Below are 6,000 nucleotides of genomic sequence, written 5' to 3'. Positions count from 1 at the left end.
TAGGACGCTGCCTGTCAGATTATGATTACATGTGTCTGGTTAAAATAATATCTACAGCTGTATCAAGAGCTTGAATTTCCCAAGGGTAGTTCTAATATCATGCAATTAAAGGTGAGCCCGTAACAAGTAGCAGGTACTTTCTCTGGTAGGACTAAGTTGCTCTTACACACCAGTGCAAGGCGCAGAGCTAATAATTTCCCAAGAGCTAGTTCTGACCCTAAGAATCCTATGTGCCTCTTCTGCTGACGAAAGTGAAGACTCCCTCTACACTAGAAGTGAGTACGAGCAAGAGTCTGGTAATGTTACTTGTTTTGGCAGAATAGCTGAAAAAAACACAGAGCATTCAAGTTCACAAGGCTCATTATGACTAATCTGCCTTCCTGAGCTTCAAGTCTTTTATTCAGAAGTCAGATATAGGTCTATCCTGAGAGACAGCATCTTCTGCAAAAAATGCTAATGTGCTATTCTATGTATCTGTAATAAGGGTGGCACAACACGCAGTCAAATGACTTTGCAGCAGTCCTCTGTGAAGGAGGACTGTGCACATGATGAGAGAGAAATCCTGCCAACTTCCATTCAGCTTTGCACATGGATCCGTCTTGACCTTTCTGCAAATAGTGGAGCTGCTAGCTGGTGAGGAGATGGAGAAAGAATGGCAGCCTGAGCTGTAATCAGGCAGCGCAGGAGGAAGTGGGACGGGCATTCGGGCTCCTGCCTGGGGTCTCAGTTGCTAAATCCAGTGTGTAATATTGGCTGCAGGGGGCTGTAGGTGCCAGAGAGAAAGGAGTCGCTGAGGCTGAGTAGCCTGGCCTTGTTATTGTGTTTCTCTGACTTTCCTCCTTACCTGCATAGCATCGGCCCTTGGAAGAATGGCATTTTTTGGGAGCCTGCAGAACCAGTGTTTTGAATGAGGTGCTTAGCAGCTCCCGTGAGCTAACAGGTACTCCACTCCTGCACTGTAACCGGCTGAGCCGGGCAGTATTCTGAATTAGGGTTTTTGTGGCACACTTGCTATGAGATCTGAGAGCCATTTAGAAGCCTATATGATGTATTTATATCAATTACTTCACGTTAAGGAGTTTTGGTTTTGTTTTTTTATATACTTGAGGAAGAATTGTGTACACTGAAGTGTTTTGCTCTGAGAATCTTCCTTGGTTTTATATTGAATGTTGATTCCAGAAAGGCAAAGTCAAAGAGATGGGCCTGACACAGAAGGCAACAGAGTTGTGATAAAGTTGCAGGAAATCTCATCCTACAGTTCTGCCCTGGAACCTAAGAAACCTCTGCCTTGTCCCCAGTGGACTCAGAAACATTTCCCCTTCTGCATTTGTGCCCGACTGTTCCTTACATCAGAGAAATAAAGTTGTCAGTCAAGACTCTATAATTTTCTTCAAAGCTTTCCACCCCAGCAGCATGTGATAGAACCATAAAATAAAAAGCTATATTGTTGTGAGGATCTTGATGACTGATATTTCATTTTACTTTTTCAGTGGTATGGTGCAGTGCAGGAGGCATCTTACCTTATTCTGCTTCCAGTGCTGTTTAGATGACCAAGTTTTCTGTTAAAGAAGCAAAAAGAGAGTACACATGTTGAGGAAATATTGCAGAACACCCATGATATTTGCCCCAGGAACTGTACTCCACTTGTCATATCCCTAAAATCAAAGAGGAGCTATGTCCTAGAAGTGATGTGTCTACTCTGATTAACCAGTAACAACTCTTCAGAATTGTCTGCTTGCAGAGAGCTGCTGTTGAACAACCTCTAACCAAAAAGCTAGTCTCGGACTTCTCCAGTGAGCAATCACAAACCAGAAATGCACCAGAAAAAATATATTTTGCTTCTTATAAGAAGGTTATACTTGTGGTTTTGAGGTTTCATTTTATTGTGGCTTCAGGTTCAGGGTTGGGGGTATTTTATGTGTCAGTTTTTCTTGTTATTGTGCTTTATTCTCTCCCATGATTCATCTAACCTTAGGGCATTTATTGAAATTCTTTATAGAAAATCCAAGGGAAATGAATCTCACTTTAAACTTCATAAGGACAGCTACATAGCCTGATTAAAACTAACAAACTAGCTGCACTTCTAGCACAGGCAAGAGATGTGATATATAACACCATCTTCCATCAGACTAGCCATTGCTTTAATTCACAGTTTCCTGGTGGACCCAATAAAAACTGTTTTCTTTAGTAGGACTGAAAAAAATATAGTGGCAGCAATACACAGATCTGACTCTTGCAAGCAGCTAAACACATCTTCAGAAGGCCTAGGCAGATGGCAAAGAGTCAGTGAGACTCAGAGCTCATCCATTAAATAGCTTGCCTGGTTATTACTAAATCACTGCTTTCCTGACTTGGAGTGTAGTTGATTTTCTTACAGATGACTGGATGGAAAGCAGACTTGTGACACAGCTGGAAGCCCAAGGAGGCTAGGAGGGGACAAGATCCTTCCTGACCTCAAAGAAAGAATAAACATTTCAGACTAGTGTTGTCCATCCAGTAAGTAAATATATTTTTGAGGCAAGTAAAATGCCATATGTAGTAAAACTTGCCTGTCCTCCTTTACAAGGAGAAATCAGTGTCCTAGATAGACCAGAACAATAATGTCTGATACTTCCTACACTGGCACTGAGTAATGGTTTAACACTTCAGAGCAATACTTCAGGGTTACTGCAATGTTGCAGCAATTCCTGTGGCTGTTTCTGGGTTTTGTGCTGAGGGTGTCAGTTCTAGTATTCATTTGGCTACCTTGGCACTGCAAAACTCACAGTGGAACACTACTTGGATAGAAAAGAAACTATTTCCATAACACTTGGAAAGTTCAAGAGTACTTGGTTTGACTTTAACAGCAAAGATGACTCAGAAAGACAAATGCACGTACATTTCACAGCAACTCATATATGCAATATCCTAAAGGGGTCAGTAGCTCTGCTGTAAAATGTTTAGGGTTCCACAGTCTGAGAAGGTTGAAAGCAGTATTTTAGATCCACTCCTTGGTAGAAAATCCTCCAGAAACAGAACGTTTTTAAAACCCGACCACAGAGGTGGGTTTCATTCTGTTTTCTCTTTGTCTGGTGTTACATGGCAATATGAAAAACACATGCAGAAAGGAGAATCAAGCCATTTCTGGAAAAAAGAAAAGCTTTCATAGGAAACACCCTTCAAATTGTGGACTCCTAATGCTTTGAAAGTTAGGTAGTATTAAAGATATTAAATTCTAAAAAGATTTAAAATATTGCAGCAGCAGCAGCTACACTGTCATTGTCCTTTCAGGAAATGGATTCTCTTGGTATTTGAATTGCAAAGAGATCTATTTACCATTACAGAGAGTGTTTAAACCGGGAGCACTGCTGCGAATTTTAGCCTGGGTGGTTAGCAAACACATAGGACCGTGCTGGGACTTTTCCACTGGGGAAGAATGCAGGTGAGTGATGTGCCTCTTTGGCATGGACCTGTTTCTTTGTAAAGTATACAAGCTGTTTACAGTAGCAATAACAACTACAGTCGGCTTCCTCACTTAGAAATTTCTGCCTGCCTATGCTATCCTATGCTATCCTATCCAATCCATGCCGGAGGGTCATTCCCTATTTTCCCTGCCTTCCGTAGCAAAACCCGACAGCTCTGCACAGACATATGCAAGGGCAGCGAGCAACCTTGTAGCCCGGAGCCTGCCCAGCACCCCCAGACCCTGCAAGACACCCCCCGCACTCACCTGGGAGTGCTGCCTGCCCCGTCTCCACTGAGGGCGGCCCGACATCCCCAGAGCAGCCGGCACCCGTGCGCAGGGGAGGGCAGCCAGGGCTGGGTGGGGGTGGGGAAGGCTCATTGCCAGCGGGGGGGTCCTCGGGGCGGGGGGTGGTGTGTGTGCTGCTGCGTCCCGGGGGGCGGCTGCCTCCGTGCGAGCTCCCGCGGGCCGCGCCCCGCCCCGCCCGGCGCTGTCCGCTCCCCCGGTGCTGAAGCTGCCGCCCGCGCCCGCCGGAGGAGCGCGTCCCGCAGCCCCGGGGCAGAGGAGCCGTTTCCCCCCCGCCGTGAGCCGGTGGGATTCGAGGGAGGAAACTTTGCCCCCACTCGCCGCCCCAGCCGGCGAGGCAGGAAAGGGGAGCGCTGCGGGAAATCGCAGCCGGCGGCCAGCGAAGGGAGCTGTGGTGGGAACAGGTTGTCGGGATGTCGCCGTGGGAGGAGGGGGCGGCTCTGGTTACCAGCTAGCCAGATCTGGGCTCTGGGAAGCGGAGACGGAGCGGCTGCTTTTCCACCCAGCGATGTGCCGAAAGGAATGAACAGCGAATTACTGCAGGAGAGCTTTGCTCCGACATCGCTTCCCCCCAGGAAGCCGATACGCTCCCTGAGCTCTTGAAGTTCAAGCAGTTGCTAGCTCAGCTTGGGGTTAATCACAGCAACTTTCACCTGCATAAGTCCCAGTTTGCAGGGATCAGGCAGGTGATCTTTTTTTCTTCCTTTTGCTCCTCTGCTTGTCTGTGAGTACTGAATACCAAAAATCTGCTTGAAAGCCTGGAGAGCTTGAGAAAAGCCACGGTGGAGAGTTGTGGTGTTTTGGATATATTTGGCACAAAGTACTGCCACCTCTGCTCCAGAGATTCGTATGGCTTGAAGGTAAGAGATATGTGTTGATACTTTTCTTCAAAAAATACAAACGTGAATATCCCAGGAATGGAACAGAGACAATAATAGCTGCTGCAATCACCACTGCCTAGCAATGTAAATAAAGAGAGTAGAAAAAGAAAATATTTGCCATTATACCAAATGATCCATGTTCTCTTCTGAAATAGGGTAGGTGAAAGAGAGTTTTCAAATTTAAAAATGCAGACTGCCTTAATTTTTTCTTCTAAAACAATAACTGCAAAGCAATAAACAATTGTTACTAAATGCTAAGGAGACATTCAGAGTTGCTAAGAAGCTAGGATAATTTTAGAAGTTGATGCTTAACATTGCTCTCACATAGACACATGGAAACAGAGTGACAGGGAAGACTGTAGGAGGAGGATGTGTAGCTAGGATATAATGTAGGTACATTCCGTTTCCCCAAAGAATAGCTTATTCAGTCAAATAGTTAGAGGGAGAACACTATTTTTGCTGTTAGAACACTCAATTTTTAAATATGGCAAAACATGTGTCCCTTGAAATTTCCTTCTCAGCACCAGTCTTGATGCTGAACATTCTTTCCCAGTGAAGGACAGGAGATCTGTCACCCTTTCCTGAAGAAGCCCTGGAAGGAAATCTTTCAGAAACACTCCTCTGAATGTTGCAAGCAGATTTTGTGCAAGGTTTACAGTAACCTTTGTGGTATGAAGGACATCTGAATTGTTCCTATCTGTATCTTAATATTTTTCCATTGCCCTTCAATTATAAGTTTCATCTGGCTTTTTGAAACCAGTGGAACCCGAGGAGTTAGGGCAGGGAAGCAGACGCCAGGATTGCATTGCGTCCTATTCAATGCTGACGTATTTTTGTCCCAGGTTGTTGACTGTAGGTGGTTTCTACACAGATAGCACATCCTCACATGTTAATTCTCAAGCCTCTCTCAGCCTGACTTTCCCACATGCAAAGCATGGAGCCATAGAGCTAACAGCATGTGGAGCATGAATCACTCAAGTAGAGTTCAAAGTAAAAAAGAAAAATAACTTGCTTGTTTTATAAATAACCAGCCACAAGCTTATAACATAACTGGTCAAATAGGTAACAAATGCAATTCACTGAAAAATAGTGTGGGTTATATTTCTTAGATGTTCAGTGTGTCATGGAGTTGTTCTTTAACCACACAGTGGTCTTAAGAACTCCTAATCCTGATGCTTATGGGTTTTTATTTCTTTCGAAGTAAAAATCCATTAATTGCTTGTAGCAGTCTAGAAAAAACCAGCCTATTGACAATATTGCTAACTCTGTCAAAGAAGTGTAAAGAGCACTGTCTCTGTAGTTTTTGTTACTTTTTTTCCGTTTAACTTCTTTTTCGTACTACAGAAATTCTGTTATATTAGAACCTTGATT

General features: G+C 44.3%; 1 protein-coding gene across 1 annotated transcript in view; it reads left to right on the top strand.

Annotated features, from left to right (window-relative positions):
- Positions 1 to 3,976: 3,976 nt before the first annotated feature.
- Positions 3,977 to 6,000, top strand: part of DRD2 (dopamine receptor D2) — a 33,718-nt gene continuing 31,694 nt past the window's right edge. The window contains exon 1 of the mRNA XM_037410094.1: positions 3,977 to 4,608. The gene's annotated coding sequence lies outside the window, so the exon portion shown is untranslated. The remainder of the gene's footprint in view (positions 4,609 to 6,000) is intronic.

Source organism: Falco rusticolus, chromosome 16 (genome assembly GCF_015220075.1).
Source record: "Falco rusticolus isolate bFalRus1 chromosome 16, bFalRus1.pri, whole genome shotgun sequence".
NCBI lineage: Eukaryota > Metazoa > Chordata > Aves > Falconiformes > Falconidae > Falco > Falco rusticolus.
The sequence above is the reverse complement of the archived record's forward strand: the minus strand, read 5'-3'. Positions and strand labels throughout refer to the sequence as shown.